Source organism: Nelumbo nucifera, chromosome 1, assembly GCF_055504915.1.
Source record: "Nelumbo nucifera cultivar China Antique chromosome 1, China Antique-T2T, whole genome shotgun sequence".
Classification (NCBI taxonomy): domain Eukaryota; kingdom Viridiplantae; phylum Streptophyta; class Magnoliopsida; order Proteales; family Nelumbonaceae; genus Nelumbo; species Nelumbo nucifera.
The window spans coordinates 182,432,108-182,442,352 of NC_142649.1; the positions used below are offsets into that span (position 1 = coordinate 182,432,108).

Below are 10,245 nucleotides of genomic sequence, written 5' to 3' on the forward strand. Positions count from 1 at the left end.
ACGTAAAGAAGTATTTTGCCACGTGGCTAACTCGGGAAAACCAGAAAAGGACTAACCAGCACTTCCTTCTGAAGTCTTCCTTTTCCCAGATTGATTAACGAAAAAGCCATCGACTAGTCGACTGGCAGTGGTAGCCATTCGAGGTTCATGTGCTGTAGAAGGAGAACAGACACCGGAGACTATCTCAGCCTCAGCCCTCAGGTGGCCGTTGTTGATGCCTTGATACCGATGAAGAAATAAAAATCCAAATATTATTTTATTTTTATATCTTGATCCGATAAGTTGGTCCTGGAGCTCCATCATATCGTTGGAGACAAAACTCTTGCAGAGGTTTGTCGTAGGCGGATGTAGCCTTTTTTTCGTTCCCTGTATGCGTCCACCGCCCCTGGAAAGTGAAAAGTGAAAACCCTGGACTACCAGTCTACCAATAATTCAGTGAAAGAGAAGGGTGTCCCATCCTCTCTTACCAATGATACGTCCACAAGCGGATGATCCAGAGTTCGGACTAGGGGGTGTTAATGGGTCGGGTTAAAGTAAACCAAGGTTGATAATCTGAACCTATGAGATCGTGTTTGGGAGTATGGTTGGTTCAGGATATTTTATGCTTTTGGTCCATGTCGGGTTTGGGTTTCATTATCTTGACCCGCCAGGAGCCTTTTTTTTTTATACTTTTCTCCACATCTAAATAAAAATGTCCTCAAAAGCCATGCTGAGATAGAATACCAAGTACCTTGTACATTGTACTTTGGCTTTGGGGCAGTGATACTTGAGGGACTCAACTTTCAATTACATACAACAATTTTAGTAGGGTGAACATGGGTCCGTTCCGTTTGGTTTCACCACAGAACTTGGAATCAAACTTGTAGGGATCGGCTTCAAGTATTTGAATCCATAATTTATCTTGTGAAGATCGGTTTCAGGATTGATTTTGATTTTGGCGATTTCGATGTTGGTTTCAGGGTCTTTCCTTGGAATCTGTTTTTTCTTTATTCTCTCACTAAAAAAAATGAAATTAGTTATTTAAAAACTTTATTTTCAATAAATATAATATATAGTTTATAACTTAATATTTTTATTGATTAAATTGAGTAATTTAATATATAAATTATCATAATTAATATGTAGTTTATAATTTATCATCATAATTTAGGTGTTGTTTGGATGGACTTCTACTTTTGTATTTTTAAAAATAGCAAAGTATAAAATACTTTTATTTTGGTTTTTTTTTTTTGAAAACCATTTGAGTAAAAAATTTGAAAAGTATCTTCCAAAACAAAAAGTATCATTTTCCGTTTGGCAAAAGCACGTCTGTTTGTACTTTCAGTGGTTTCGGGGTCTAAGACCGGTGACAGTAGTCCAACTCTAGCAATGGTGAGTCAAGGTATGGTCGAGACTTTTATTGAAGGGTGGTCAAGTGTGACCACCCGTTCGCATGAAAACGAAAGCACAATTTTGCCAAAAAGCATGAAGTATAAAAAGCTGACTTCATGCTTTAGGGTTTTTTCATACTTTTAAAAGTATGAAAGCAAAAGGTATAAAGTACATAACCCATACGCTATGTTGTGTTTTTCGTACTTTTATACTTTCATAAGTACGAAAGTACTTTATAATAGTCTTTCCAAACAGGGCCTTAAATTTTGTAAATATTATATTTTTTACATTACTTGTTGTACACACTCAAATATTAAAATAAAAACAAATGATCAAATCACTTAGGCTATGTTTGGTTTGAGGGAAAAGGTAAGAAAACCTATACAAGATTTGTAAAGGTTTTTCCATCTTTCCTTTTCTTTCACTACTTTTTCTTTCAAACCAAACACAGCCTTAAGTAATTCAATGGCCAAGTGACACCATGGCCTTTATAACAATAAGTGCTTGGGTTCAAATCATCATTTCCTCAAAAGTATTTTGTGGTTTATTTCAAGACAACTTTGGTTCCAAGATTAGTTCCACTAAGGCCAATTTATCGGGTCAGTTTGGATAGGGTAAACCCTTAAACCCTAATTCCAAGAATTTGGAATCAACCTTACCATATAACAGATTGGATACGGTTGGTTAGAGGCATGTTCCAGGTCTATTCCATTAAGTTCCAAGTAGAACCTACCCTTTATGCTCACCCCTACAATTTAGTATCATAAATGTTCATACATATGAACTATGCTCATGTTCAGGTTCTCTTTTCCATTTACTTTTATCTTTGGATGCAAATAGTGATGGGTGATGCATTTGTATGGGCACAGAAACCAACATGTAAGCATTGCTCAATGTTCATCCATCCTCATCGTGTTGAGGCTTCACTAGAGAATTCCTATTTCCAAATATTTTTACTCAGGCTTAGTTTGTAAGGAGTAGGAATACAGAGCCTTAGGAGTGCAAAATACATATTTGTATTTATACTACTCCTTCCAAACTGAGCCTTAGGTGTAGACTTCAATTGTTTTGTTATTTTGTGAATTGACCTCCTTTTATGCTACCCTTGAATTGTGTTCGAAGGTAGCAAAAGAGAAATAGTAAAAGAAAGGGAATTTAAATATAGGAATTTTAGTAATTTTTACTTTCATCGTAAGGTCAATCAATGAAATTAAACTAAACTGTATATTTCTAAAATTTCAAAATACTAAAATGTCGCACATGAAAGTTTAGACCCTTAAGGCTATGTTTGGTTTAAAAGAAAAGGTAGGGAAAGGAAAGAAAAGACAAAGAAACCAATACAAGTATTGTAAAGGTGTTTCTATGTCTTTTTCTACATTTTTCTTCAAACCAAGCATAACCTAAATGTCACTAGCCCAAAAGTTGTAATTATGGATCCGGTCAAATTAGAGTGGCTGAATGGGAGTAAACCCATACCGAACCTGATCCACTAACCATAACCCGGACCCCAGACCGTGTTGTACCATCCAAACCCGATCTTACCAAATGGAAAAGGGCAGATCGAACAGTTAGGAGGAGAGACTACTACTACTACATCCCATTTCAGCAAATTTATTCCTTTGTCTGGAACCTGAGACCTACTAGCCATATGGGAGTGGATGCCAACAGCCACCCTTGTAATGGTAGATTAATCCCCATCTTACTTTTGGGTGGTACTGGTCCGTTTGACCATGGAAAGTTAGGTTGCAATCCAATCCAAGCTAGTACAATATGAGAACTAGTTTGTTGAATTTCTCCAACGACATGATAACCTATATTGGAGCTAAAATCTAAGTTCTGTTTTTCCCTCTCCTATCATGTAAAGAAAAAAGTGTTTCAAAAGATTTTTCCCTGCACTCAAAATAGATCCTCTTTTATGGGTAACGTTTTACATTAATTGGTTAGGTAAAATACTCGTAATGGTTTATTGGGTCTCTGTCATTCAGGAGATTAAACCCTAATATAAGCTTACATAGCATAGGGTTGATGTAAACTATGAATTGGAAGCAGATAAACCAATCCCTTGAATCATTCCATTCCACGTCAAATCAATAGGTAGAATCTGGCAGGGAAGCTCTCTAGGCTCTATTTGGGAAGAGGGCAAGTACGAATATATTCAATGCAAAACTTATATGATCCATATTTATATTTGCAATCTTTGAAGGGATTCTGAGGTTCAGTTTGGGAAGAATGTAAATACAAAAATGTGCATTGCAAATATATAGGATTTTACACATATTTGTATTTGCACTTTTTTCAAACACAACATTGGGCTCAATTTGGGAAGAGTATAAATATAAATACAAGGTTTCCAAACTTAATACACAGGGTTTGCACTGTATATGTTTGTATTTACATTCTTTTCAAATTGAACCAGAGTTTGGAAAGAATACAAATATAAATACGTAGAGCGCAAAACCTTATATTTTATATCATTTTGTATGTATTTATATTATATATATTTGTATTTGTATTCTTTCTAAATTGAGCAGTATAAATATAAATATGTACAGTATAAATACATACAAAATAATATAAAATATAAGGTTTGGCTCAGTTTAGAAGGAATATAAATACAAATATACACAATACAAAATATAAAGTTTTCCACTGTACATATTCTTTTCAAACTGAGTCTTAACAAAAAATTTTAACGTTGTTAAATCTGCACCTGATCCAATTATATAAATGGGTCATCCAAATCATACTTCAAGACTCCTTTCACAACCCTAACTAGAATATTTCCACTATTTTTTTCTTTTGTCGATATTAAAATGTACAGTCCCAAGAAAAAAGTGCAATATATCAATCAAAAAAACCAGAGAAAACCCACAAGCCTAATCAATCAATCCCATGAAATTCATTGTAGTGGTGCACTGGTAAGTAGCAGGGCCTGAGTTAGGATTTTCTTTGAAAGGGGCCAAAAAGTAATAAATATGAATAAGAAAACAAAAGATTAGTTAATATAAATTGGAGGATCAAAATATAAATGAAGTTAAAATGGATATTATAGGAATTTTCAAGGCATAGGGGGGGGGGACATGGCTCCCATCTTCCACCCCCTGGCTCCGCCCCTGTACGTAGCCAATTGTAAGAAATCTATATACCGGGTCCCAATAGAAAATAGTATTATATATACCTAATATATGTACACATATGTACCATGTACATGATTTTTAAAGCTAGAGGCTTTATCCATGTTATATTCAAATGTCCATATAATAATATTTTCAATATTTTTCTCAAAACTACAATGGCTATGGACAGGGGAATGATGAAAATTCTTAATCAGTGTGACAAACCAAGCCCGTGCAATTCCAAAATATCTACAACCAAAAGGAATATTCTCTCCTTGTGTTTTGAAAAGTGAATTGTTTGGATTTAGCTTGGGCTGGGCTTCGGATGGTCAGTTTAGGAGCTACATCAGATTGGGCTGGATCATTAGCCCAAGTTGCCACCTTAAATACTATTTTACTTTTAACAAATTTTATATTATGTATTTAAAAAAAAAAGATAATGCAAAGTTATCAGGGTTAGACTAGATGAAAAATTAGAAAGCTCACTGGGTCACTGTTTTCATAGCTGTTCACCCGGCGTAAACTGGTTTTGTTTTTTGTAAACAAAAAACATTTGCTATATTAAAAAATAATATAATTTTGTTAATGTGGCTATCATTTTCGTTTTCAAAGACAAACCCAACTGTATCGCCGAATACCCCTAAATGGTCACCGGATCACTGATTTACCTGTTCAACTGTTTGTATTAAACAAAATTTTCTTACACTAATTATATGTTTGAATGTTGTCACATTGGAAATTCAGTTATGATTATGGAAAAACTTTAGCTGTTGGGACCAATAATATAAGCTGTTGTGACAGTTTCTGGAAATACCACGTTACATGAGAATTTGGGCCCCAACAGCCAAAGTTAATCCTTGATTATGGGGTGTTCGCCACGTATAAATATGATGGCTACAAAAACACCGTAACAATTCTGATCATTCGAATCGAATGGTTAGTCCGTTTTGATAAAAAATAAAAAATTTTTAAAAAATTAAAAAATAAAAAATAAAAAATCGTCAAAACCATTGAACCAAGGTTTTTAAAACCAACTCGGTGATCAAACCAGTCAGGAGTCTGTTATCAGGTCAAATGGTTCAATCGTTTGAACCAAATGCTCGACTGTTCTGACAGAAAAATAAAAAATAAATAAAATATTTCAAAAAATAAAAAACAGTCAAAATCGTTCGAACGGTTAACCACCTGGTTTACCAGTTCACTGACCAAAATCAATGGTTTTAGAGGGAAATCCGGTTTTTGGGGAAAATGAAACCAGTTGATCGATTTCCGGTTTTTCTAGTCCAACCATCCGGTCTGATCCGGTTTTGAAAGCCATGCATTGAACAGTTTGAAAGATTTAACCGCCTGAATCAATAATTTGCTGACCAAATCAATGTTTTTTTGCCAAAATCCGATTTTAACACAAAACAGATCCGGTCACATAACTGGTTCCCCATTTTCCAGTCCGACCGTCCGGTCCAATCCGGTTTTGAAAACCATGCTAGATTGATTGAGCGGTTAAGAGCATGTAGATATGGCGATTTGGAAGGATACGGCTTCACTTGACGAAGCTGGAATTAGACTTGAGCCTAATACCCCTTCCACGTAGATGTGGATGAAATAAAAATGAATCGTGCCAAGGGTGAAGCTGGTTAAGTTCAAACATTTTGCTTGGATGTGATGCTTGAACTGATCCCACTCTTTTTGACTGATTGACCCTTTAAGTGCTACTTCTCTCTCTCTCAATTGACCCAACCATTTAAATAAGTCAATGGTCAAATAGATCAATATTTGAGCCTCTAGAGTAACAGTTTGCTGATTTATTTGACTATTGACCACTTGACCACTATCAATACAAATTTGAATCGATGATTCAAAATGCAACACATTGCAATGTTATTATACCAAATATGTCCAAGATAATGGTTATCACTAGACTTGTTCATGGGCTGGGCCGGGCCGGGCTCGGGCCGGGCTTTTGCTCTTTATTAATAGAAAAATGTTAGGCCCGAGCCCAGCCCGACCAGTGGGCCTACAACTTGGGCCCGAGCCCGGCCCTGATAAAAAGCTTGAACCTGAAGTCCGACCTAATAAAAGAAATTTGAATTTTTTCCTATTCAAATGAACATTATCTATTTTAATTCAGATGTTTTTTCCCCTATTTAAATGAACAATGGGCCTACAAGTAAATCAACAACCTTCTTAAATCAAAAAATTTATTCAAATGAACATTACATAGGATTTTTACTTAGGTTTAACTATAGATCGGGCTGGGTCGGGCTATTTTGACAAAGCCCGAGCCCAACTTAAATTTTATGCGGGCCAAAAAGCCTGTTCAAGCCCGTCCGAGGGGCCGGGCCGGGCCAGCCCGTCGGACCACCCGGCCCATGAACAGGTCTAATTATCACTGTTTTATTTCTATTCTCTCTCTCTCTTTTTTTTTTGTATTTGGTGATCAAATCCCCCCTAGGGGTCGTTTGAGTAGTGCAGCGCCTCACTTAACCCGCCTCCCTGTATTTGGTGGTAACAGGATTCGAGTACCCGTCTCTACTGGGACGAACCAGCTAGCATACCAAATTACAAATTAAGGAGCCACCCTTCAATTGGCCTGTTCTATTTCAATTCAGTGAAATAAAGAACTAATCATGATCTTATGAATGCAGAACTGTACTGTGAAATAAAAACGTGAGTCCAATGCATCAAAGAAATAGTTGTTTGTGGACATAGTTATGTGTACAGCAGGCTTTTCATTTCACTTCGTTCGTGGTAACAGACTTGGAAACTTTGTAGCCCATAAATTGGCAAAACGGAGTTAAAAGAGTCTGATTTTATTTCTAGTGGGCCCATCAAAGAAATCACATGCCTATTTATTTTGTTATTATTTCACGATAAAGATATCACATGTAATATCTCACCTTTTCACTGATACACATTTTGACTTTATAATATATTTATATTTTTTACATCATAACATTAAGCTTGATTCTTATTCGTCGTCCGTTTTTCTCTTCTCAACACCTCCTCTTTCCAATCCATCTAAGCTATTAGTATTAAGAGTTGGGAAAATTGGTTAATTAGATTTTGGTTTTTGTTGACTAAGAATTAATTCTATGTTCTTTTTTAGATTTATGTGGGAATAAAAAAATTTTATTTTCCTGAATATCATTTATCCGGGGAAGTAGTCAACACGTGAATGGGACAAAAATACCCCTTTTAATAATGGATTTTTATGGTTAAAATGGTCATTACCTTATTTGTATAAGAAATTAAAGAACATGAACAAATACATTTACCCGAATAAGTATTTCCCAAGAAAAACTTACCCAGATAACTGCATTTATTCGGATAATAATTTAAAGCGAACGACCCCCAAATCTCTGTCCATCTGAAATAAGCACCATCATCATAGAAGTAAAGCCACAAAATGAAACGGTTCAGTCCAATTTCCAAATTATGCCCAAACTCCTAAGACATGACTACGGATATGCTATGAACCAGGAGTGTGCAACAGGGTTCAAAACCCAATCAAGTCTGTTGTGTACGGCTCACAGATGTGTTCACTGATGATTGGATTAGATAGCCCGTTCTATACGAAGTGTTTGTAGCAGATCCCAACTCATTAGACATCAAACCCGTAGTCCCTACGTTCACTCATGATTGTTATAAGGAATGCCAGAATGCAGCCTAAATTGGCCTGTCGTCTCATATCAGGTTCAAGCCACGTCTGGGCCTGAAATTTGTAGGGAAGGCTTAGGTCCAAATTGGCCTGAAAGCCCAAACACATCTTGGCCCATGTAATAATAGGCCCATCAGCACCCCAACTCTCTAAATCATCTATTGGCTATGGGGTTGACAACGAATGCCCATTGTCCAATAAAGAGCACACAATCAATTGATTCACAGGCTCTCTAATAACAGGATCGTTTTTATTTTTGATAAAACTTTGAAATTCTTTTGATGAAAAAGGGAAAGAATAACATAGATATGAGTTTTTATGTTTTATCAAAATCACTCTGTTTATCTTGTTATTAATTGTTGTTATTATTGTTGTAGCTGTCATTTTAATTTTTAGGGTATGACTTTTCGGCATTTCTCTTAGATTTAAACTCACCATAACTTTTCATAATGTCCAGGGAACCTCATGTCAGTGATCCTTAGTTTTCCAAAACTTACCATCCTTAGAGCACTGTTACTATTCCATAGATACAACTTTCATGGCCAAACTGCCCCTGAATGGGCAAGTTGGCCTTATTAAACATATTTTTAATAATAAGCCCCAAGGTGAACAGGTTAGGATGCCGGAGATTCCCAATCAATTGTTTGAATTCTTTCCTCGCACATGGGTTCACATCCTTGAGCCACTTCATCGCCACCGTCCCAAGGCTTTCTTTTCCAAGCATCTCCGCCAATGCGCAGAAGAACAGGTCCTTGAGCTGAACGGGGAAAATGGGCAGAGGGGTTTACCTACCCAGAGCAGGTCCTTCAGTTGTCATTGTATTTTCAATTCGTGAGAGCATGGTTGGGCGTGATTTTCTTCCCAGGGGATTTGGAATCGTGATAAGGCGGCCTTTGGTCTTGCAGCTACACAAGACAGAGGGGTAGGTGGAGTACGCTGAATTTCTTCACTTGCCAAAGAGGAGATTTACAAATTTTTCCAGTTCGTAAGGAAATTCAGGACGAAATGATGGAATAACTGGGAAGACAAAACAAATTTCTCCTCTGTCTCCGATAAGTGTCAATGGTTATTGTTAGGAATTCTTGTTTTGAATTTGAACATGGTTGAATTTGTGGCTGAAGTTTGTGATTTGGTGTTTCAGAGAGTATTTTTTGAGGATGAGAAGCATTGACGTGACAAAATGTTGGCCGTTCAGTGGAGATGGGAAGGAGAAGAAGAAAGAAGAGATTGAGAAATTTCTTCTGTCGTTAATGTGTTCGAAATATCGGTGGTGGAAGGACAAGCTCGAGTTGGTGATCTAAGGCAGCATCAACGAGAGCCGCCGTTCCATCGTTGTCTCCCCCACCGTGGATCGTGGATGGAGAACCTGCAAATGAACAGACTGGTAACGGGCTCACACCACAGAGCCTAGTGTTTCCCGCAACACTTCTCAATCGAGTTCCTTAGCACTCCAACCCAAACAAAATCCAAATGAGTAGCGGTGACATCGCTAGAACCAAACTTCAGTTACTAGGTTTCAATTGGAAAAACCAAAAGGGGTGGATTTTCTGGTGAGCATCCAGCGGTTGAAGCTTGAACAAAGTGGATTTTCTGGTGAGAATTTAGTGGCAGAGGCTTTTGCAAAGTAAATTTTTTTGTGAGAATCTAGTGGCAGGAATCCAACAGCAGTGACAATGAATTGTTCTTTCTTTACTCTAAAGAAATGGGAGCAAATCCGATGACCGGCTTTACTCTCATCAACGACACCTGTGCTGATAAGAGAAGAAATGATGGATAAATGGAGGCGAAGAGCGGGAGATATAGAAGGGCGGAGACGCAGTGGTCGAGGGAAAGGGTTATATTTGATTGTAATAAGGGTAAAATGGTAATCTACTGACATCCGTTAATATGCTTAACGTCAAATTTGGTGAATTTTGAACGTTTTGAAAAGTTATGGTGGGTGTTAGAAAATTAGAAAAGGTGAGTTTTGGACAATTTCCTTAATTTTTAACTGTGTGCATTATAAATTCGGTAGGGCAGATTCGACCTGTCAGATTGGCGACCTATACACAATTCGTTTTTTTCAATCATTCTCGAGGGAGATTCTCTTAAGCTGTTGAG

The 10,245-nt window shown here is 36.8% G+C and overlaps 1 long non-coding RNA gene across 1 annotated transcript; it reads left to right on the forward strand.

Moving 5' to 3' along the window:
* The first annotated feature begins 8,671 nt into the window (after window positions 1–8,671).
* Window positions 8,672–9,846, forward strand: LOC148804222 (uncharacterized). Its single transcript, XR_016085662.1, has 2 exons — window positions 8,672–9,201; window positions 9,291–9,846. It is a non-coding gene; the product is annotated as an uncharacterized LOC148804222 (long non-coding RNA).
* Window positions 9,847–10,245: the final 399 nt, after the last annotated feature.